General features: G+C 40.8%; 1 long non-coding RNA gene across 1 annotated transcript in view; it reads left to right on the top strand.

Moving 5' to 3' along the window:
• Positions 1–7,173, top strand: part of LOC148116554 (uncharacterized) — a 45,925-nt gene extending 38,752 nt beyond the window's left edge. Inside the window, exon 2 of the long non-coding RNA XR_015731097.1 lies at positions 4,404–7,173. This is a non-coding gene — a long non-coding RNA (uncharacterized LOC148116554). The remainder of the gene's footprint in view (positions 1–4,403) is intronic.
• Positions 7,174–25,719: the final 18,546 nt, after the last annotated feature.

Here is a 25,719-nt window from a genome sequence, read left to right as displayed (position 1 = left end):
GAAGAAAGAACAATATAAGATGTTTGTCACAATGGATTAGTGATGAAGGAAAAATTATGTGCTGAAACCGGTATCATGCGTTTGCTTTATAATACATCATGTTCATAGAGATGGCATAACACTGTCCCAAATTAATGAAATATATTGAATCAGTTGAATGCTTCCGTGATGTGCACTTTGTGTTTTGGGATCACTGTCATTTCATAGGGGTATCATAGGAACCGATGACACAATACAATGAGTCCCATCAAAATGAGAAACTCACGAGGAGTTAAGAAAAGAATGTAGGTGTATTTCTTTCCGCCAGAGGATAGTTTAACAAGATTAAGGTGATGGAAGGATAAATTCTTTCTGATGTTGAAAACAATCTACTACATATAATACGGCAGAGTTTAAGGGACAAGGGACAGAGTTGCCACTAATTGAACAAAAGACATTTTGTCCTACACCTCAAACCCAGAAATTTCCTTCAGGGCTTCTTTTCCTGGCATAGAGTTAAGGTTTTACCAGATAGAACATTATTAAGACCAGACAGTGTGAACAATGACATGATGTGTTTATTTTAATGAAAAGCATGAACAGGAATGGGGTAATCTGGACCAGGACTGCAACATTAACTCTTTGGCCTGTTCACAGTTCTCCTGAAAACTGGCATATTTCACACTTGTAGTGCTAGGGATGTGCCTCTATCCGCCCACATACACAGTCAACTAAGGATGCTTGGAAAAAAAGGTGTATACCAGTGGTGAAATTCAAATTCTTTTACTACCGGTTCTGTGGGAGTGGCTTGGTGGGCATGGTGTGGGAAGGATACTGCAAAATCTCCATTCCCACCCCACTCCAGGGGAAGGATATTGCAAAATCTCCATTCCGACTCCACTCTGGGGCCATCCAGAGGTGGTATTTGCTGGTTCTCCAAACTACTCAAAATTTCCATTACCAGTTTTCCAGAACTGTCAGAACCTGCTGGATTTCACTCCTGGTATAGACTTTGATCATCATTTTCTAAGAGAAGCCACTATCAGGAAAGTAACAAACATAGTGAATTCCTGGAACATTTCATTTTTTCCCCTTGATTTCATTGTTTACTATCCACCTGCCTCTTCGCCATGGATATAAATACAATATATTCCTATTTTTGGGTGGTAATTCTGCATCTGATGAAATGACAAAATGTGTTCATTGTTAACATGTAACAAATGATTGTTTGGTTTTATATAAGAGGGGAAATATCCTATTGCCAAGGCTCACGTTCTCTTTCTTGGTATATTGCATGCAGTGATAATATATATACCAGCATAGTAAAGGGTGCTGTTTCTTAGGCAGCACTGTTGTCTCAGAAGCTGGATGCCTTCCTTCTTCACAGGATACATCAGAAACAAAGAAATTGGTCTCCTTCTCCCAAAAAGATGTTGAGATTTTGGAAAAAGTTTAGAAAAGAGCAACTAAGATGATCAAAAGTCCGGAGACTAAAACATATGAAGAAAAGTTGCAGGATTTGGGTTTGGCTACTCTAGAGAAAAGAAGAACTAGGGGTGATATGATAGCAGTATTCCAGTATTTGAGGGGCTGCCACAAAGAAGAGGGGATCAAATTATTCTCCAAAGCACCAGAGGGCAGGACAAGAAACAATGGTTGGAAACCAATCAAGGAGAGAAGCAACCTGGAATTAAGAAGAAACTTCTTAGCAGTGAAAACAATTAACCAGTAGAACAGCTTGCCTCCAGAAATCCTGAGCGCTTCATCACTGGAGGTTTTTAAGAAGAGATTGGACAGTTACTTGTCTGAAATAGTATAGGCCAGGGTCTCCTGCTTTGAGCAGGGGGCTGGACTAGAAGACCTCCAAGGTCCCTTCCAGCTCTATTCTATTCTATTCTATTCTATTCTATTCTATTCTATTCTATTCTATTCTATTCTATTCTGATGGAAGCTGTTAATAAGCCAACCACCCTCTTTAGTACAGGAATCCAAATTATAGCAACTCTAGTAATTTGCCAGCCAGCCTTTGCTGGTGTAAATCCAACCCAGAGAAGCCAATGACATCTCTGAACAACTGGTTCCAATAATGAATTGGTTTTACTGGTAAGAAACATTTTTAACATTTAATTAGAATGTCCCTTCTTGTGCATTTATTCTCTGAATTGGAATCTAGAATGATAGAGAACAAGTCTCGATATTCTTTCACGTATTTCAAGAGTGCTGTTATAGCTTCCCTGATTTCTCTCCGCATGGCTAAACATACTCAGCTCCTACAATCTCTCCTCATTGTTTCTGGTCTCTTCGGTGTTCTTATTACTCTTCTCTAAATCTGTTCCAGTTTGTTTAAATCTGTCTTTAAAATGTGATCTATTGAATTTGACACAGTATCCTAGAAAGGCTTGACTAATACAGAAGAAAGCAGACAAATTACATTCTGTGATTTGAAAACTATATTTCTGTTGATGCAGACTCCAACCGAATTGATCTTTTTTTCATCTACATCACAATATCACCTGATATTCAGTTATTAAACAACCACTCTTCCAAGATTGTTTTCACAAATGCTATTGTTAAGAGTTTTGCATTTAGTTTTACAATGTCATTACAGTATTTATTTCTCAATCTTTTTTTCTAATTCTAGTAAAATCATTTTAGATTAGTTCTGACTTTTAGTATAGACCAATTCTCAGCCAATCCGTTGTTCTAAATATTTGATAAGTATTCCCTCCACCTCCTGAATCATTGGAAATCTTGAACAATCCATATTAGTACGGCTGTTGTTTCCAGGGCTATTTAGAGAGGAGGGAGGGAAAATCCCTTCTCTTGTGTAATATCAACAGCCTCACTCAGAATGGCTGCCCTTGCCACAGCACACATAACTATTAAATCACTAGAGAGGAAAGTCATGCATTCATTGAATCCAGATCTTCAGCACATATACTGTAATTTGCTACATATCCAATTTGCCCTGTAATTCATCATTTGATTCAGTTGGACTATCATTGCGTGTGTATGTGAATGTGAAGCAAGCTCTGGGTAAGAATGTGGTTTTGATGGAGAGCTTAATAGATGAGGTTGTTCAAAACCATTAGACAAGAGGCCTGAGTCAACACAGAGACACAAATACCTTAAGGTACGCTAACAAAAAAAAAGAAAAAAAAAAGGGCCACTTGATTTTCTAGTGACTTGTTTTAGCCTGCTCTTGTATGCTGTTCTCTTTTCACTGATTTTGGAATTGCTTTTAATCACATATTTATTCTATGGATTTGTTTTATATGCTGGGCAGCATATCTATAGAAAGTGGGGGAGAAGTGATTGAATGAGTAAGCACGGCAAAACTATTTCAGCCTTGTAGGTTTGCTTTCTTTTATAAGGTAGGATGGGTTAGTTAGTGTACGTAAAACCTTGCAGCATATGAGTTGCATTATTGCACAATTTGAAGGTAAGGAATCCTCTTTTCCTGACCAGACCGACCTGTCCATTTTTACTTAGCTTTCCTTTTGCAGGGATTTAAGAACAGGTGGAAAATCTCTCCCATTGACTTTTAAAACTAGAGACAGCAATGCTGGAGCTTGGGCCATCCTTCCATGCAACCAGCCCTTCGTCTGTGAGATTCCCCCTCCTAAAGCCAAATGGTATGTTTGGGAGAGCCAAAGCATCTCACCTAAACGTATAATAAAAAAGAGCTGTGCAAAACTGCTGCGAACAGCCCTGGAAGGCGAGATGACCTCTATACCTCATTAGCTCTAACTGTTGTTATATGCACACACACTCATGTGAAAGAAACTTTTACCCAAAGACATGGAACTTTGAGGGTTTTTTAAAAAATCCACTTTTTACCACAACCTTCCCATTTGAGAGATGAAAATGACAACATCCCCAAAAGCAAAAGTAACTCCTCCAGCCCCCCCTCCCTTCTCAATGAACGTCTTGGTTCACAGAGTTCAAGACATCAGCTCACTCCTCAGAGTTAAGGCAGTTTCAGATAAGTTCATTGCCATCTGCTCGGCTCCATAGAGTGGCTTTAAATATTTCTAATGATATGGGGTGCCAGACTCACTGGAGCCAGCTTTTCCAGAAAAATCCTGTTGCATACAGGCTGCATGAACTATATAATTTGCTACTAGCCTTTTAAAATCTGAAGTCAATATCTATAAAGGCAGTGGTGGCGTGGGGAGGGGTGGGGAGAAACCCCGTTGGAGTCAGGGTGATACCATCACACTCCCTCTGCAAGGAACCGATTTCCAAAGAACGAGAAGAGGAAAAATAGCGCTGATGTTCAGAATGACCCTGGCTTCCGATCTCTGAATCATTTTATGGCAGTTGGATGCCTTTTAAAGTGGGTATATTTATGTGGGTTTCATTTATGCTGCTTTTTTTCCTCCTCCTGGATACTTAAACTTCTTCTTCTTCTTTTTTTAAAGCAGGAAAATAATATGGCAGTTGCAAAACCATTGCTATGTTGGCTCCAAAAGTGTGCTGGATCCATACAGTCCTAGAAGAACCACAGAAATTGACTTGAAACCATGACTCTTGGGGAAATGCATGGCATCTTTCCAGAGTGTTGTCCTTCTAGATTATAGCACTTGGAATAGCCACCTTAACACAGCATGGCTCATGTGCCAAAGAAAAAGTTCCTGACTTACACTCAAAGCAAAGCAAAAGACAGCATTTCTGTTTTAAATAGCCACATAACAAGACAGGGTTTTCTTGTAATTGGGGCAGGAAGGATTTGAATGAAACGTGGGCACGGTCTTTCCATTAAATTCTACTTTCCAGTTTCTTAGATGTGTTTTCCTTTGTGAAGAGGCTTCTATTTATCCCCTTCTTAAGGTGTTTGGAATTTCAGTCAGCTTTTCTTGTGTATTTTCAAGCTTGTCGGAGATGACAGTGAGCACAACTGTTGCTGGTTTTTATTATACATCTTCTCACACTGAAGCTTCTCTGGCTTTCCACAATTCCTTCTGGAAATGTCCCATCGAGGGAATTTCCTTATGTTGTCTTTTTTTTTTTAAGCTTTTAATTAAAGTGTGGGCAGCCAGTGAGGCTGCAAATCATTAGAATGATGGATGGATATATAATGGGAGATGCCCTCACATACCTCCTATTTCATAATATGTACACTGTGCTGAAATTTCAACCAAATTCTATTTTTCTTTGAAAAAAAAAAAGTCAAACGCATTACAAATCCAGGGTAGTTGTTCTGATAGCCTTATTTTACATGCTTTCAAGCATCTGCAGAAGAAGAAGATCTAAGAATCAGGAGATTTCTATGTCACTAGTGAATATATATCACAAATCAAACAATGAGGCTATGCAAAGATGGGGACTAAGTCAGGGTGGGTTCCATTTACCTTTGCTACCAGTTTGCAACGGGGACCGCGCACTTTCATGCTCTTGCTTTCCTTGTGCGTGATGCTTCTGTGCATGAGCAGAAACTTCTGCGCATGCACAGAATGTCTGTGATGAGGTCTGGAGCGGGTGGGCAGAGTCTTCCACCACCGCTACTACCGGTTTGCAAGATCCGGAGTGAACCGGTAGCAACCCACCACTGGACCAATCACAGGCACCAATACAGCTCTGGTTTTGAGCAAAGAAGAACCTAAAGTGATTGCGATGAATAAAATTGCTTCAGCTTCACCTATGGAACACTTTTGAAGATGATGTGTACAGTTGGTTTAAAATTTAAAATGTTGTATTTTTTGGGGAGGAGGGTCCAGTCATGCAAAGCCTAGCATTTCCCAAATCAACATTCTAAACTACTGAATTCAATGGATAAATCAACAATATGAATTGACAACAAATTTGATCTGCACACCGCTATTTTTTCAAGGTTCCTATGGCAATGAGAACTGAAATGCTGTCTGCCATATGCCTTTATATGCATTTGTCAGGCTTACCTGTTAAAGAGAGGATACCAAATTCAGAGGAATCAGGGCTGAAGCATATTTCAAAATGCTTGAATCATGCTATCAACATATATGTTTCTGGAGTTTTGTCCTATCCTGCTCATGATCTTTTAAGACTTTTAGATCTTCAATGTGCACTACAAATAGCGGTTTAGAAGAGGGGTGTTAAACTCAAGGCCCGGGGACTAGAACAGGCCTGCGGAGTGCTTACCCCTGGCCACAGGGCCGCCATGGAAACAGTGAAAGACCAGCCCATGGTGCCTCTGCCAGGAAAAACAGAGCTCAGAAGGGCTTCATGCAGCCCTTCTGGACTTTGTTTTTACTGGCAGAGGGTTGCCGGAGGCCATCGCAGCCAGAAATGGAGCTTGGGAACCCGTTTTCACTGGCAGAGCACTCGGGTTGCCTGACATGAGTGACATCAAGCTGGCCATGCCCACCCTGACCCCCTGATGTCAAACACAACCCTGATGCAGCCCTCAATGAAATCGAGTTTGATACCCCTGGTTTAGAAGGAGAGAAGGAAGTCTGCCTTTCTGATATAGATACCAGAGACTTAAGAGTTAAAAACCTGTGGATTACACTCCAGTTCTCCTGTGCATGTGCTATTACATCATTTGCCATTCCAACCTGAAAATGACCTCTAACCAAAATAACATTAGTTCATTTGTTTCTATTGTGAGCAAGGCAGATCTGTATTTTGAACGGGTTAATTATGAGTTTTGTCAACACGGATAGTCCAAATATACATTTCCATTTATCTCAATATGGTATATAGCAGGGCCCTTCCTTTCTTGCTGAATTAGGTGGGTCTTCATCACAAGTAGATTACAAAAACATTATTAAAAAAAATAATAATTTGGGCAGCTTTCTTCAAACTGCAAAGCCATCTAATTCCATTACTGGGGTTTTCTAGAAAAAAAGAAAAGCCAAAATCAAAAATAAAGAGCTTTTGCTCCCTTATTCATGCTATCAATGAAGTCTTTAGCAAAGTATCCCTTAAAGGCTGCTTCACGAAAGAAAACAACCTGACTACTGACAAGCTGAAGCAAACTCATTGCTTCACTTCACCTGCTCTGACACCCAATTTCCTCTTTGCATACAGATTCAATACCCATTGCATGTATCTACACTGACAACAGCTACACCCCTAGGGATACAAGTACATATACAAATTCCTGTAGAGGCACGTGGACAATCTCTCCCAAACGTCATATGCAACATATATTTGGGTTTTTTTTTGGATATCACTTCTGGATTTTGTGCTTGTGATGAAAAAAAAATAAAACTTTGACTTTGGTTTCACGGATTAGATAGATTTGTTGTTATAGAAATGGCTAGTTATAAACTACTGTGTAAAAGTACAAAATTGTAATGTTGTTATCTTGCACTGTGCTAAAAAGAGTCGGACATCAACGCCTTTTTCTTTCTTCCCTTGTCCCTCATATTTTCTTTCCCCCTTTCTTCCCCACCACCTTAATTTTCTATTTTTATTTTTCTTTGTGTTTTATACATCGATAAAACAATAAAAGTTATAGAGTCTACAAGCTTCTCCTCTGACAGACATAGACCTGCATGTCAGAGGTGGGTTTCAGCAGGTTCTGACCAGTTCTGGAGAACCAGTAGCGGAAATTTTGAGTAGTTCAGAGAACCGGTAAATTCCACCTCTGACTGGCCCCACCCCCATCTATTCTCTGCCTCCCGAGTCCCAGCTGATTGGGAGAAAATGGGATTTTTGCAGTAACCTTCTCCTGGAGTGGGAAGGGAATGGAGATTTTACAGTATCCTTCCCCTGCCATGTCCACCAAGCCACGCTCACAGAACTGATAGTAAAAATTTTTTGAATCCCACCACTGCTGCATGTGCACTCCCACAGAACATAGAGGCACAACGATTTTGAGCCACTTTCCTGTGAAAAAGTGGTAACCTGAAAGACTTCTTCTTTTCTTCCAGGTGGCAGAGGAAAAGAAACTGGCTTCAGGGCTGCCTGCAAACTTGTTTCTGGGGGGAAAGTGCATTGGGGAAGCTTCCTCTTTGCAGCTAGTAAAATGATATGTGTGCAGAGGTCTGGAAAGCATAGAGCAGTGTCGCCCAGCCAGATTTCCCTATATTTTTACATTGCCACACTGCTGGTGGGCACATGGGCTTTAGTTGTAAAGACAACCATTGCCTCTCAAGACAACCACAGGGGATCTTTACTAGAACTTCATTTCAAGGAACTTTATCCTGATTTTTCTCCAAGTTTTTCTCCAATATTTTCCAAGTTACAACCAGGGGTGGGATTCAGCCTATTCAGACCGGTTCGGGCAAACTGGTAGCTCTGACAATCAGCTGAGAGTGAACCGGTTTGCTCCGATGATCAGGTGGGCCCGCCCTGTCCGCCCCTGTGTTCTACTGACCTATATTTCCTTTGTTTGAAGCCCAGCTGATAGGCATGGCAGAATGGATTGCTGCGCCTCAGCTGTTTTACTCACCGGGGCTGCAGCAGAAGGTAAGTTTTAGAGCTGTTTTCAAATGCACTGCGCGTGTGCAAAACACATGCTCAGCAAACTGGTTGTTACACCGATTGAATCCCACAACTGGTTACAACCTGTAAAAAAAAAGTGCTTTAAATCTATGAAATAATTCCAAGAATTTGGAATATATTTTCAGAAAGGTAATCAGGAAATAATATTGCATTATAAGACCCTGGCCTCTTTTACACATAAATGAAAAAAAAAAGTTGATGGTGAATGGTTCAAATGAAATAAATTCCTTTCCATGGCCATAACTGAGCTGAGGAAGCTCATATTTTCAAAACTATGTTCCAGACATCATGCTGTGTGATATAACTTAATATTTAGCAGCCTTGTTTGGGCCATAGGTAAACTAATTTTGCAGAGTGGGAATATAAATGGTTTAGCTAGAACAACACCAAAATTAGAATAAGCTACCTAAGACTTATATCCTCTGTCACTGTTGCTGGTGCAGGCTGTGTATTTGTTAATAATATTGATGTTGGCAAGAGCAGAGAAGACGCCCTTGTGAAACAAAAAAAATGATGTGGCTGGAGTTTTGCACCTGGGACGGGAAGATGTCGTCACAGTTAGATAACCTTGTGCTTTCAAAACCCAGCCTTCTGAAAGCCAGCTAAACACATCCTCCGGGCAATTTAAATGTTCCTGGAAAGTTCTCCCAATAATAATCACATCATCCAGATAAACCCAACATGTGGCCCGCTGAATATCTGCCAAAATCAAAGCCTTTGAAAAGTGCAGGGGAATAGCAGAGACTGAAAGGCGTCATGCTGAACTGGCGGAATGAGATGAGGAATCTTCGGACGATGCTCTGGATGCCGTTCCGCTTTCCCAGAAGCCAACAAATATGTCGGTGGTAAAATAGCTGTTCGGTTGTAGAGGAGAGCTTCTTAGGTCTGTTAGCAGAGGCTGAGATTCTTTGATATGTGCCAGGGCTGCAAGGAAATGGCTCCTGCATTGAGGATATCTGTATGTATCTGCCCTGCTTTTTATATATATTTTGAATATATAATTTCATATATTCATTCTCCAGAGAGGGGTACTTGCAGATAATATTAAACGATGCCCTGGTGGAAAAAACAGAGCAGATACATACAGATCCTCAACGCAGGAGCCATTTCCTTGAAGCCCTGTCACACATCAAAGAATCTCAGCCTCTGCTAACAGATTTAAGAAGCTCTCTGGAGAATGAATATATGAATATATATATATATATATATATATATATATATATATATATATATATATATATATATATATATATATATATATATATATATATATGAATATATATATATATATATATATATATGAATATATATATATATATATGAATATATATATGTGTGTGTGTGTGTGTGTGTGTGTGTGTGTGTGTGTGTATAGTTAATATTTCAGGTTTCTTCCTGTGTAGTTGTGGATATATCCCTAAAAGGGTAAATCTCATTCACAAGCTTCTGGGCTTTTTTTCTGTTGACAAACTGCAACTCTGTGTTGCTCTCTGGGAGACTCAGATAGCTATTTCTGCCTTTTAAGGCGTCGTCAGTGAGCCACACCCACTTCTCAGATATCCTCCCTGTAAAGGTACAATGTGTCTTTTTAGTTTACGTAGGTAAAACCTGGCTAGAAAGAATATGCACATAAAAGCCTACGAAAAAGAAAAAGACACATTGTACCTTTACAGGGAGGATATCTGAGAAGTGGGTGTGGCTCACTGACGATGCCTTAAAAGGCAGAAATAGCTATCTGAGTCTCCCAGAGAGCAACACAGAGTTGCAGTTTGTCAACAGAAAAAAAGCCCAGAAGCTTGTGAATGAAATTTCACAGAACCAGGGCTGCAGAACAACTTAGTTTACGTAGGTAAAACCTGGCTAGAAAGAATATGCATATATATATATATATATATATATATATATATATATATATATATATATATATATATAAGACCTACCCAAAATAAGATTTTTAGCATGCTCCTAATATAATCCCTACCCCAAAAATAAGCCCTAGTTAAGGTCATCAGCAGGGTGTGTGGCCAGCACCAGAGGTAGCAAGGTTGCGGGGGCCAGTGGTGTCTGGCAGAAGCTGCAGCCTGCGCAGTGCAGGAGAGTTGATTACCTGTCCACAGCAGGCAGAGGCAGGGAGAGGCACACAATCTGGACACAATGCATGGGATGCAGGAAAGCCGAGAGTCGGTGAGCCAAAGCAGGTGGGCTGCCATGGGAGGCTTGTCTTCACATGGCAGCACCGGCAGCAGACGGAGGCAGAGGTGCAAGGGGGAAGGCAGGCAATCCCGACATGCCATCTGGGCTGTGGGAAAGCCGAGAGCTACAAAGATGAGCCTCCAGTGCCCACCCACCCACTCTGTCCCACCGTCTCTTGGCTTACCTGCTCTGTTGCGGCTGCGAGCAAGCAGAAGAATTGGGCTGGAGGCCATGTGGGGTCCTGCTGGATGGGGCTGCCAGAGCCACTGTCGTGAGGTGAGGCAGGTGTCGGGACATGGATGGCCTGGCTGTAGGGCCCTGAGGTAAGCCAACGAATTAACATTACTGCTAGAGTCTGGTAAAAGTGATTATCACAGCAAAAACCACTGCCTGTTTTGCATCCCCATTCCACACCTTCGCAAATGAGAATTTATTATGAATTTGAACTTTCAGTGAAGCTATCTTATTCCACTTTCTCACATGTAGGAAAGTATTACATGGAAAAGGCATTCCTTATCTTAGATGGGAATGTTTGGAGTACCCATGGTGGCCCTTAGATGATGCAACCCAAACTCAGGAAGGAGAGCAGTATAGCTGCCTGATCTTGCTTCCTTCTTTAAACATTACTTTTCAAAGGAATCATCAGCACAAACAAAAGCTGTCAATCATGTGAGTGACTCATGCACGACCAAACAAATCTTGCTCACAATATCCCAGGGCTGGGTGTTTTTTCTCAGTCCACGTTTTGTAGCTAGAATCCCAAGCACTGATTGGCTGTAGTAAGCATCGCCTTTCCCTTCCTATGCGGCAAACAGATGGGCTGTAAGGAAGAAACTCATTGCTCACAGAGCAGGTGGCCTATTTTCTGGTTATAGTTGGAGAAGAGTTTCCCCTCAATCTTAATCTCTGGCTTGCTTGTTGGTTGGTTTATTTAATAAGACCAATGCCTCACCCCTCCAATCTTTTTAAAACAAACCCAGATCAGATTTTATGCCCGGTCTGCCAGATTTTATGTCTTGTGACTCAGGCCCAAGTAAGTAGTATTAGATGCAAACAGTTCCAAAACAAACAGACTTTATTAGAACAGCTGAGAATTAACTCATTCTCAGCGTAGTCCAAACTAAATTAAAACAAACTCTTCATAACACAAATTCTTCAGTCTAATCACCAACCTTGGTATAATTAGGCAAACTGCCAAAGGCTTCTCTTGGCAAAAGTTCAGAAGCAGAAGACCCCGACCAGATATAAGTGCAGCAAGACAAGAACAAGTCTATCAACATTGTTTTCCGACAAAGAGCCCAAGAGCCGTTGCTCTTTTAAGCCTCATGGGAGGGGCCAATAATCTCTTGGCCCTACTCCCAAGCTATCCTCTTTGCTGTAGCTGCTCTTGCCTTCTGGCAGCTCTTCTCATATGTGCACTAGGAACAGGCTCCTCCTGTTCCTCTACTGTCAGCCTCTGGAGGCTTCGGAGTCTGCACATCACTCCCCGATTGCCCTGGCCCCATCTCTGCCTCTGATGCAGAGCCCTCATCTGGGCCTTCCCTAGCCTCATCGCTGTCTGACTCCGCTACCAGCTCCGCAGGATGCTGGAGGACCACAACATTATGGTTGAAATATGGGGACCATTTTCCTAATGTTAAATGCACCATGTTACAGTTCCTCATCTGGTATTATTGAAATTAATATCACGAGAGAGAGGTAGATATAAAGTTGCATCAAGTTTCACTTTAGACACAAGTGAGGGATATTGTATTGCCAAGTAACTTTCCCCCCTTCTCTTTATTACATAAATGTGAGATGGAAGGGTAATGCAATTTCTATATTCTTAGATGATAAGCCTACTTATGGTCCTCCATGAAAGTAAGCAAATGCAGCCAGTCCATTTTGTGAGTCTGTTTGAGGAAGGGGTTTGGTGCTGAAATGAATTCTTTACAACCTTATTTGTATATCACAGAACCCCATAACTTCTTTCTTCCAGACTTGGAATATGTTTTCCCTGAAATGAGATATAGACATGGAGAAGGACTGTGGTGCTTACTTAGGAGTAAAAGATACTTTGCACATAATTAGGACCAGAACTGGGAATCAATACAGAACAATCTTTTTATGGAAATTGATCTGGAACTATAGCATCATTCATTAAAACCCAAGGCAGCAGAGATGATTTCTGTAATACTCTACATCAGGGCTGTCAAACTTCCAGCCCGCGGACCAGATGTGTCACGTGCTGGCCACGCCCACACCCAGTTTACTCCCGATACGTCATGTGACGCCTCCATGATGATGTGAATTTGACACCCCTGTTCTAGGGGTTTACTGTTCTTCCTACTTTCCTCTCACAATAGCTCAAAGTTAATTGGGCTTTTAAACACCTGATTACACAAAGCTGAGTCAAGTTGGGTGGCCTGTAAGATATTGGGTTGAGATTATTCAACAGCATATGAAAGTAGTGCACAGTTCCCTTGGACTTCAGCTACGTTTCAACCCCATGCAAGTTATTAAAAAAAGACACTGGGAGAGTCCTAACCTTTTAAGGGGGAGATTGCAGTCATGAAAGGTTACATAATGGAAGACATAACCCAATAAAAGTCATCTCTTGTTATCTTGGCTTTTTGTAGCAATAATTTGGATGCTTTCATTTTTTTTTTGCAGTAGATCCCCCAAACAATCACCCCCCCCCGAAAGATCCAAATATAGATACACACCTGACAGTTCTCTGAAATAACTTACCTGATAAAAATCTCTTTCTGCTGCCAGTTTGTCAGGCTTTCAAGCTCTACGGAATGTTGGCAGAACTAAAAATGGATAAAATGTCATTTCTCCCAACAGGCTCCCTCTTTCCGTCTGTCCCTTCCACGTCGTTTCTAATGTCTGCCAATGCAAGGAAGCTGGTTTCGGAGAAAATTAAGCACTCCTCTTTGCCAGTCACTGACAGAGAGAGGAGCCATGATTAAACATGGGCAAGGAAATTTTTGACAGCAGCCTCAAAACTGGTTCCAATGCAGATTGCATGTGGCTGTTTCAGGTTTCAAGGCAAGAGTGGGACATTCTGTTCAGTACACCCAAGGCTTGATCTTCAGAGGTGGTGAGCTCTCGTCATACCTTGAGAGAGTTTCACATCTTAAATGTACTGTATTTTCTTTTTCGAAGTTTTGTCTTTATCAACAAGGGCACCACCGTATCTTCAGATCCCCATTCAGTTTAATGTTCAGCTCTTCCATCTACTGTGATCCTCAAATTTATCAAGATTTAAATTTAAGTCTTTCATTTCTTTTACAAAAAATATTAAACAAATGATTGTGTGTTAAAATTACATTAAAACTAAATTCACTAAACTAAGCTTAAATTTATCCAGAGATGTAACACTGAAGAAAACTAGTTCAATAGACCAAATCTAACTCTCTATGCTTATTCCTTTACTGCATTTTTACTCTTTTCTTTAGTTTTTTTTCCCGAATGCTATCACTCTGCTAAACAAATAATTCCCTCAATACTGTCAAACTATTTACTAAGTCTGCACTATTATTAATCTTCTCATCGTTCCCACCACCCATCTCCTTCACTTATGACTGTATGTCTGTAACTTTGTTGCTTGTATCCTTATGATTTCTATTGATACTGATTGTTTCCTGATTGCTTATTTGTACCCTATGACTATCATTAACCGTTGTACCTTATGATTCTTGATGAATGTATCTTTTCTTTTTATGAACACAGAGAGCATATGCACCAAGACAATCACACTTGGCCAATAAAAAAATTCTATTCTATTCTATTCTATTCTATTCTATTCTATTCTATTCTATTCTATTCTACTCTACTCTACTCTACTCTACTCTACTCTACTCTACTCTACTCATTACGATGGCTCCCAGTGTTGTTCTCATATTCTGCAAGGTTATGACAGATTTATGATACCACTTTGCACATTATTATAGGAGAAAATGGTGAATGTCTAGCATGATGCCATACACCCATGATAGCGAACCTATGGCACACATGCCACAGGTGGCATGCAGAGCCCTGTCTGTGGGCACATGCACCATTGCCCCAGCTCAGCTCTCCGTGGCATTTCTTTCATGAGCTTCTGTTTCTCTGCAAATGACAAAACAGAAGCTCACGAAAGAAAAAGAACTCACCTCTGGCAGAGCTGCCAGATGCCCTGCCTCCCACCAGCCAGCTTGTCTTTGGGCCTCTGCTGTGCATGTGAGCATGTTCACGCATGTGCTTTGCAGTTTGGGCATGTGTGCGCGCACCTTGCAGTTTGGGCACTCGGTGCCGAAAAGGTTCACCATCACTGCCATACACCATTAGAAGAAAATTGGCATAAATTGGCCAGGAAATTGGCATAAATGCATGACAGTAGTGTGTGCATATTCTTCACAGACATCAACTCCATTGCTATGAAGATTGTATAATAAACTCTTAATTATCTTTTTACATCAAACAAGCCAAAGTACTATTCTGTTACTTGTTGGCCCTTTTGGTTAAATTTTTGGAGGATCTACTGTCTAGCATCCAGTAGTTCAATAGTGTCTGAAACTGATACTTTCTGCATTGGCTTTGAGTTAACCTATATGGTTTGTATAAATGTGAGAGAAACACAAACAACTGCCCCAAGAAAAAAGTTAATTCTATAACTGAGAATGAGGCATGCCTAATGAATGGTGAATGGCAGGCCTGATGAAATTGATTAAAAGAAACAGGATGGAATCTGAGCTGAGGAAATTGCAATTCCTATCCTATCCTATCCTATCCTATCCTATCCTATCCTATCCTATCCTATCCTATCCTATCCTATCCCATCCCATCCCATCCCATCCCATCCCATCCCATCCCATCCCATCCCATCCCATCCTAATCCTTTTCTCCTTTCACCTATGATCATTACTATAGCAGTGTTAATGCTACATGTCTGTCGTGACTTTGGATGGGAAGACATTGAAGCTCTTCATGGATATATTAAAACACTATTCTCCCATCCTTGAGTCAGTACAAAGCATGTTGGCATGAACTGCACTGTCCCAATAGCCGAGCTCTATTCTCCCTCAGTAACCAGACCAGCAAGTGATAGTGCCCATGATGGTGATACATTTCCATGAAGAACCTCACAGAATTATCTGATATATTCAGATAGGATTAGAAAGTCCACATATGTAGATAGATATAAGTAGTCTTTGATTTACAGCCATGACTGGGCCCAGACTTTGGGTCATAAATCAGGGCAGTTGCTAAGTGTGTCACCACATAACCTGACTCAATTTTATGACTATCTTTACAATAGTTGTAAAGGGAATCACCATGGTTAAATGAACCATGTTTTTATTGAATGAATTCAGCATATCCAGTGGGCTATAAAAAATTGTGGTCATGTGACTGTGGGATGCTGCCCTGGTCATAAATATAAGTTGGTTGCGAAGCACCTGAAATGCAGTGGCACAACAGGCTGCAAAGCATCCTTTCCAAGGCGGTTGCAATGTTAAATTGTCACTAAGCAGCGAGTTGTTAAAAGAGGACTACCTGTATTGTCAGCTAGATGGACCAAGCATACAATTTGGAATCAAACAAATTAATCTCAAACAGAGAAATAAATCTGCAGACAATCTGGCAGAGACTAATTCATCAGAATGAACCTTAAGATGAGAGTCATAATGAATATGAAGTTCTTGGCTACTTAAATTAATTTGTTTATTTTTGGAACTTCAGAATTTCCAGTCTCTGCTACTCATAGCTGAATGGAAGTATAATTCATATAATACACAAGATAGCCAATGGTTTAGTTGACGGGATAATCATCAATCAAATGAGTGGAAGTGAGCATCAGCTGTGGGAAGCTGTTGAGATATGTTTTGGGATTTTTGCCAATCTATGCACTGTGGAGTCCTTGATGGTCTCTGGGCTTGGTTGTTTGTGTGAACTCCACAATTCAACCCTTACCTACAGTTATTCCCTTCCATTGGAATTTAATCACTGTCACACTGTCACACTGCTTCTTCTTCCTATACAATCTGGATTGTTGCGGTGGTTGGAGATATAAGACTTCATTTTGTTTCAATGCATTTCTAAGTGACTCAGCGTGAGGCTTTGCCAGAAAACGCCTGTGGCATGATGAGATGTTGCAAATAAGCCCTTTCAAGTATGTGAGTTATTCACATTCTTCCTTCTTTTAAAAACCCAGGAGAGAATATCCACAATCCATTCCAGCAGCCAAGAATTATGGTTTAGGCCTCTCACAGCTAAAGCATGTGCCTGCTTCCTTAATCTAGATTAATATTACATAATATGCCCCCTCCAAAGGCTATGATAAATGAGAAGTTTTTAAAATATTGCTTCTAATTTGTTTTATCCTTGATGTAATGTGTCAGCTGATCATTATCACATTTCAAATGTCTGCTCTGAAAGGAAGACACTTAGGGTATTCTATAGGGGTAATAACACCAGGGAAGTTGGAAGGCCTTAATCCTTTCACCCTTCATTTTTCTATCTGATTTGTCATTCTTTTTAGCACCATATTAAAACATCAGCATGATATCAATGGGGCAGCTTCCAGAGAATGTTTAACAGTTAATTATGTTGTACTTGAACATACCAGAATTTGATATGGTTGGTTCTACTACATTTTCAGAAATGTGAAACAGAAACAGAAGAAGAGGAAACTATAATATCTGTATAAGCATTTCCCACCCTGTTGCCCTCCAGATGTGATAGATCTCCAACTTCCCAACTTCCCAGGCTAGTCAATCTTAGCCAGGCTGACTAGTACTGCTAAAAGGTCCCCTCCCAATACCCTTCATGACCAGTGGTGAAATCCTACCGGTTCGCACCAGTTCGGGTGAACCGGTAGTGATAAAAACTACTGGTTTGGCGAACCAGTAGTAAAAAAATGCTACCGGTTGGTCTGAGCTGGTATTTCCGACGAACTGTTCCCCCCCCCCCCCGCTCGCTGTTCTACTTACCTTGTTAAGTGTCCTTTTTCTGCGCGAGGCACACATTTGGTGTGCACAGTGCATGCACGCGCGTGCACCCTGCATTTGATGCACATTGTGCATGTGTGAGTGTGCAGCATGCATTTGGCACACTGTGCATGCACGTCCATGCAGCATGCATTTGGCATGCACCGTGCATCCATGGGCAGTGAACTGGTGGCAAACCATGGAGGATTTCACCACTGCTCTTGACTCAGGAGTCTATGAAACAATGCTTGAGCCATAAAGTGAACTTATATACAGTAGACCATGGGTGTCAAACTCGCAGCCCGCTGGCCGGATGTGTCACATACTGGCCATGCCCATCCCCATTTTAGCAAAGGGGGAAAAAGTCATGATACATCACGTGATGGCACTGTGATGATGCGAGTTTGACACCACTGCAGTAGACAGACAGGATGAACTGGAAGGAAGGATCAGGGCAATTATAGTATCTCTACTACTGGTTTTTGGATATCCTGTTTTTAGTCTGTATTAACTTGCAGAACCTATTTCCAATTCTTTGAATAGCAGTTTCTATTACTCTACATATTCTGCAGTTGTAGTTTCCTTTTTTAAAGTAAGCACCTTTTTGTTTTAACAAAACATTATACCCTGGATCTATTGTCATACCGAAATCATTGTTGCTTTGTTTATATTTGAATATGACAAGAGGAAATTAATGCATGAAGTCTTATGCTGTAAACCAGTGGTGGCGAACCTATGGCATGCGTGCCAGAGGTGGCACTCACAGCGCTCTATATGGGCACACCCCAGCCCAGCTCCATCGTGTTTCTCCTATAGGGGGAAGAGAGAGAGGGAGGGAGGGAGAGAGAGGGAGGGAAAGAGAGAGAGAGAAAGAGGGGGAGAGAGAGAGAGGGAGGGAGGGGAAGAGAGAGGGAGGGGAAGAGAGAGAGAGAAAGAGAGGGGGGAGGGAGGGAGGGAGGGAAAGAGACAGGAAGGGAGGGAAAGAGAGAGAGTGTGTCAGCTTTGGAAGCCATATTAGGCCGGAAGCTTCCATGCTGCCACCTTCTCCTGTGGGAAAGTAGGAGGGGGGATTTAGTAGATGGGTTAATATCAGCGTTCCAGAAAAACCCCAACTCCAAGTAAAGACTCTGAAGCAAGCATTTTTCAAAGTTCTATTTACTAGAATAGTTAAACTGGGAAAACCCGAATCTGAGAGGGAGGGGAAGAGAGGGGGGGGAGGGGAAGAAAGAGGGAGGGAGGGAAAGAGAGAGAGAGAGAAAGAGAAAGAGAGGGGAAAGCGAGAGGGAGGGAGGGACAGAGGGAGAGAAAGAGAGAGGGAAGGAAAGAGAAATGATATTACAAAAGTTTTTCTTTTTTATTGTTGCTAAACATAATATTTCAAAAGCAGAAAGAAAATGAAGGGGCATAAAAGTGCATTTATCACATTTTTCTTAGAACATTTAGCTGAACTCTGCCTTGTTTATTATTATTTTTAGGTAGTAAAACCTCATTATTCAGGTTAAATTGCCATGTTGGCACTTGGCGACAAATACGTGGGTTTTGGGTTGCAGTTTGGGCACTCGGTCTCTAAAAGGTTTGCCATCACTGCTGTAAACTGTTTGATTTTAATCCCACCTAACATGGACTGTAAGAGGAAACGCTTAATTCCAAGAACAGAAAAACCAAATTCCATTATTAATTAAGGTCATTTATAGATGTATATCTGAATATACTTATAAACATTTCTGATGATTTAAACATTTTATTAGGTTATAAGATAAAATAGAAAGGTAAATAGAAAGACACAGTGGGGGGAAAAGGGGAAAAGAAAGGTGAGGAGGGACTGGGGAAAAGAAAAGAAGAAACATTGACTTCTGACTCCTTCTGTTGCAGTAAAATAAAGCATTAACATCGAACCACATAACCATAATATAAACTAGCCATTTCTATAAAAACATATCAATCTAATCTAATCAATCTAATCAAAGTCAATGTTTCATTTTTTCCCACTTCAAGCACACAGTTCAGAAGTGATTTCCATATGGAAACAAAGGTACTTATGTTCTTTTCTTTAACCAAAACTGTCAATTTAGCCATTTCTGCCAATTCCATCAGCTTCTGTAGCCATTCGACCATAGTGGAAATCGAAATGTCCTTCCATTCTTGTGCATACAATAGTCTTGTTGCTGTCAACATATATAAAATCAAAGTTCCAATTTTTTTCTCCAAGTCTCCAAGTCAGAACCTGCTGGATTTCACTCCTGTTCTATTGCCAAATAAATGAAAGCAAACTACAAACAGTGTTAGAAGATGTAAAACTGTATGTCAGCCTCATTTTATTCTTTCTCCAGATTTCGTTGCTGTAATATTGACATGAAAATAAGTTCTGTAGAAACCTTCCTTCCTTCCTTCCTTCCTTCCTTCCTTCCTTCCTTCCTTCCTTCCTTCCTTCCTTCCTTCCTTCCTTCCTCCCACCCTCCCTCCCTCCCTTCACAAGAAATTGGCACATAATGTTTTCAAATCATGCTGCCAATATATGTGACTGACTGAGACCACGCACACTTATTTGGATATCCATGACATTTACTTTCACATAAATGCTGCCAAGGATCAAATTATTAAAGTAGATCACAATATTTGGAATTTAGATACAGCCATCCAACTGGCGAAGGCCTGAGATAATTTTCCAGCCATTCCCAAAGCTTCTCCCCTCTTCCTATCTTATGACGTCTATAGACTTATGGATTTTTACATGGCTCATTAAGAATCTGTTAGCTTTTGGAAACCTATTGTGATGATTGGGGGGGAATGTTGGCTTTTCGGCAGGAGAATCAAATGGAAAATAAGGGTGTACTGCAGTTTTACAAGTCTCTTGGAAATTTCAGCTAAAAAGATCAAGGGAAGCTGAAATTGCTTTTTTTTTTCTTACGGAAAAGTGTAAAACCATTTCAGTTTTCTCTCTTTAGAAGGGAAACAAAATAAACTAAAGATGGACACAGGGTAAAGATAACTGGAAGTATCAGCAGCATGAGAAGTTAGGGAACAATAAAATGATTGGTGCATGCTAGTCTAAAATTCATTGTCATTTTGTAGGTATGTTGCTTTATGGACCCACACCTGCCACTTATATCTGTGTAGTGCAAACTCATGCTCCTAGCAGATTGTTTACAAATACAGAAAGCGCCGGTGCCAGACCAAGCATATATGGCTTTTCCATCCAATTATTTTTTCTTCTAATGGGATAATGATTGGGTAGGAAAAACAAATGCAGGGCTAGCCCCATAGAACCCCTAAGTTAAGTATTTGCTTGGAATAGCAGTGGTTTTATAGGCATCCTTAAAGTACCATCAGAGATCTACTCAAGTTTCTTGTATATTTCAATGCATGCCAGGGTATTCTTTAGTCAGGCATTGTTGTGCATTTTCCAAGAATGATGCTCCAACTTCCCCTTTGACATTTAAAGGGACCTTGAGTTGAACTTCTCAAATTGCATTGCACAACTGTTTGGAGCAATGGGATGCCAATAGCCAGTCCTGGACAGATCAGTTCCCACTCAGTTGGTAATGGAATTCACACAGTAGTATTGTAGCCCTGTAGGATCAAATCATGGAAGAAAGTATGTTAATTTTTACTGTATTTTTTTTAAAGAAAGAGGAAAAGAATGGATAATTGTAGCTACCTATGACTCTGCATTCAGATATCTGAAGTGCAAATTTTGGTTTACAGAGGCAACAGATTCTTGGCAAATAATTGGATGAAAAAAATATAAGAGGACTATTCTATCTCATTATCCAGTTTATTATTCTGGAAAGCTAATTTCTGGGTTGCATAAACCTTTGGATCAGGATGTCCAACCTTGGCAACTTTAAGATTTGTGGACATCAACTTCCAGAATTCCCCAGCCAGCATACATGGCTGAGGAATTTTGGGAGTTGAAGTCCACCAGTCTTAAAGTTGCCAAGGTTGGACAGTCCTGCTTTAAATATAATCCAAAATTCCTTCTGTCATAAAGTTATCTTCTTTCTAGAGACTTTCACTACCCAAATAGAAATAATGTGTAAATGGCCTTTTTCTCAGTGGAACTAAGACTATAACACAGCTTTCCTAATGTCATCCATATATGTGGCCACTTTGGTTACCAACATTCCAATCATTATGTTGCCCAGGCTTATACCTGTCTGATTTAACACATATGGAAGGCACCAACCTGGTGAGGACTGCTGTAATATATTTCTTTCAAGCCTCTGTTTTGTGAACCAGGTACATGATTCTTGAGCAGCCAGCTAGAAAGAACCAGGGGTGTGAAGAAAAAGAAAGCGCAATGCTTGTTCAATAAAAAAATAACTCAAAATAAAAGAAAAACAAAGAGGTGGAATGTAAAGAGAGCTGACTGAATAGGCTCAAACTGACATCATGGATTCCTTTGTTCAAATGCTTTGTTCCCAATGGATACATTAATTACAAAGACTTTACTCCACTGGTGTTATGTCCTAATTAAAAGTAGGCTGTGTATGTCATTGTTTCTGAGAATCTTTGGCCTCATGACTGGAATAAAGCTCCAAATGTTTGCAATACAATGGAAAGTAGTGAGGTGGTCAGATTTTGGCAGGCAAGAAAAGAGAAGGAGGCAGGGAAAAAAAGGACATTGTAGCCTGCAGAGAGTTTGGAGCTCAGTTTTGGGATATATAAAAATCCTCCAGCCAGTATGTTGTCAGCATAGACAATTCATGGCATGTGACAACTGATGCTTAACTCAGCCAAACTCCATATTTATTTGTTTCGGGAAAAGAGAGTAGAGGGTTCTATTATTATTTTTTTATGCTTTCCTGATTTTGGCTCATCAGTTTTTATGTTCTCCTTCCCATTGCTGTCTATGGCACCTGTCTCTGTAATAAATTAAGTGTCCAGCCGCCTTTAACGAACCCCAGGGGAAGGAGCTGGAAAGTTATTGCAGGATGACATGTCCTTTTGACAACAGATATGCCCAGGAAACACGCACTCATTAAAATCTGTTAGTTTTATGATAGGAGCTGATCCATGACTCAGCCAGTGGGTTTAAAAATATTTGCATTTAACAAACACAGACACACTTAATGGGTGGGGAGAATGATGATTAACTCTGACATCACAGGAGCAAGTTGCTAAAATATGTACTTGGATGAATTGGAGGGAAAAGATTACTCTAGATTTCTGTGAATTTTTCTCTGGATGCTACCTTATGAGGCATTTTGTTAGCTATTGTTTGTAATGGAATAAGCAGTCACTCACCCAGACTTCAGCTGGACCAGGCAGAAATAGATTTTGTTCAAAAATGAACAAGAAACTCAGTTCAGGCAGGTGACTTCTTGTATGCTTTCCCAAATACCTTCAGTGGTGCCCTTTGAGACCAACCCCATGCTGTGGTTGCGCCATGCCATTTTACAAAACGGGAATCTTTTTGGTAAATAAATAGTGAGTGTAGGTTTTGACCATAGAACAGCCTCTTTTGCAGAACCCTGCAAACCTCAAGCCACATTTTGAGTGTCTGTTTTTGAAAGGTGGAGCTTCCCAGGAGTTTTGGGGCAGGAGGCACAGAGAAGCTGGGAAGAGAAGGGATAAAAGGAACGTGCAGTTCGGCTCAGTCTCCATGGCTTTGCGTGGAAACAATTCCTGCACGTTTGCAACTTTGTTGTTCTCAGAAAGCCACACTTTGCCCGTTTCTATTAATCCTGTAATTCTGAGAAATGCGTGCGGTTCGTTCCAATCTTGCCCATAGTGACAAAATGGCTGAAAGCAAGAAGAGATGTTTCTCTCTCTCCCCCACTCCCCGTTCTTTTGTAACCTTTCTCTCTTTTTACTGGATCCATTCTCAGTGTGGTTTAAACTTTACACTCGCTTCCCTGTTGTTCTGGAGTGTTTGCATGAACTCCATGAACCTCATCACGTGTGCTGGTGTTTATGTTGACACAGGCAGCTTTGCAAGCCTTCTGTTTGTCTTGCCACCACATCTATATGGTTTGGCAGGAGACCCACAGCTTGGTTTCGACTGCTTATAAATCAGCCTTCCCCCCACCCCACCCCCCATCCCCCATGCATACACTTTAGCACCATTTTTTTTTTAATGTATTCAAGGCTGGGCTTCCTTCTCTGCCATGGCTCATATGGACTTGCAGTTGCAGTTTTGCTGGGAGTCTGTTCTGCAGGTAGTTGGCTTAATTAATTGCTTCTCCCCCACCCAATTATCTTCCAGTTCTGCATCTTCCAACATGCTCCTTATTATTTCAGTTAGGGAACAATTCTTCATCTCTGTCATCCCCTATTTTTCTGGGGTCAGGTTACTGTGGTTTCATGCACAGTCCCTTGCTCTTTTTTTTAAGGTACATTGGGACCTGGTATATATTTTCCCCCATTGATTATGTGCAATACTTGAGCATTATCTGAAAGTACCACACATCCTTTTGAAAGTCTCTAACACTTGATTCTTTAGACTGAGCAACAGCAAAAGGCGAATCTTGCATAACCATCTGTGGATGTGAAGAAAATAGTTGTTTCCACCCAGCGGCATCTGAGGAAGTGGAGCAAAGCCAGTGTTGGTAGAATGATAGACTGAACACTGCATTGCAAGCTGTATTGTTTATGGACATGGGAATGACACATCGATGCATGTACAAAAGGGGTGGAGTTTGCAATATCATGCTCCATCTACCATCATGTTGATTGTGATCCCTCCAGAGAGTGCTGCTATTTGTGGCCCATAGAAGCCATTGGGTACTGGCTCTAGGCCAAGGGTGTCAAACTCGCGGCCCATGGGCCAGATGCGTCACGTGACGATAATGTGCTGCCGCGGGTTTGACACCCCTGCTCTAGGCCTTTCACTTTTATACTTTATGCACACCTGGACTGACTTATACATGGCAAAATGTTCTTTGGTTAAAGCTTTCAAATTACAAATAGCATCTCTGTGTCTCTGGAGGAGCTTGTTGCTGGCATCAGAATGATGAAAGCATCACACCACAAATTCCACCACTTTTTGACATCACATTGCATGTACAAAAGAGGTGGCCCCTTTTCTCAGGATGCATTCATGATTGTATCTTCCTTTCCCCTTTTACAGTCACCACTGTCTTTGCCCCCTTTCCCAGTGCTATAAATGCATTTTTGTGACTGCAGCATTTTATTGCTTGCATAACAATGGCTGCCATTAAATCTCACTCTCATTTCATCCTTTCTCTGTGATATAGTTTACTGAGAACAGACTAGACACCAGATCTGTTAAACTGAGCGCCTTTTGTCTAACATGCAGTGGAATCTTACAGAACCTCTCTCAGCTGAAGACATTTTGTCCATTTGTCAAGTAAATGATAAATTTATGTTAATTTAGTTCAACAGAACTTTCTTTCTCTTTAATACAATTAGAGGTTGCTGCAGAATTAAAACAGATGCCATGGATGACCCATGTGCAATTCATTACTCTTATCTATCTTCTTTCTGGCCTATTTTTGGCCAGATATACTGGCTGATATGACTCACTTCTTTTGGAATGCATTGTAGCAGGTTTGCTCTCTCCTTTTCTTAGGACAATTGGTTTGCAAATTACCAAAATCGTTTGCATTTCTTCTCCCCCACCACCAAACAAATTTTGAACACATCTTGCTGTTCTGGGCCATGCAGATTATAGCTTTCCTTATACCTCTTCCATTTTCTGCTGCATGTATCACAGCTTGTTAACTTCTAGGCAATGAATTCAAAATGAAAACAAATAGCAAATGTTAGCTGCTCAAATAAACTTGCAATATTCTTTATATGAGTTACATGAAGATTTAGACACTCTCCCCTTCTCTTCCAGATGGTTATTGAATAGCTTTTACAAATACCCATTTTAAAGCCTGGATATTTTCTCATATAAGTCTGAGAGGATTTTTCAAATGTTTTTGGCTCGGATCTAAATTCTTTAAATGCACAATAGCAGAGTCACCACCAAGCAAATCACCTCAGCTCTTCTATTGTTGGAAGAAATATCCATCTGGTTCAGTTCCAAGTGGGGAGAAAGACACTGGAAACATGGAGGCTGATTGGAAAGATGGTTTATTGATGGACAGGAGGTCTTGGGCAGCTGAAGACATGGAGTGGAGAGGGAGAGGTATTTATACCCTCTCTTGGACTTTGAACTTCAGCTTCCTGTTCCTGTGGCAAGAGCATGTAT

This window comes from Pantherophis guttatus, chromosome 1 (assembly GCF_059756535.1).
Source record: "Pantherophis guttatus breed Tessera chromosome 1, ASM5975653v1, whole genome shotgun sequence".
NCBI classification, from domain to species: Eukaryota; Metazoa; Chordata; class Lepidosauria; order Squamata; family Colubridae; genus Pantherophis; species Pantherophis guttatus.
This window is presented reverse-complemented; position numbering and strand designations above follow the sequence as displayed.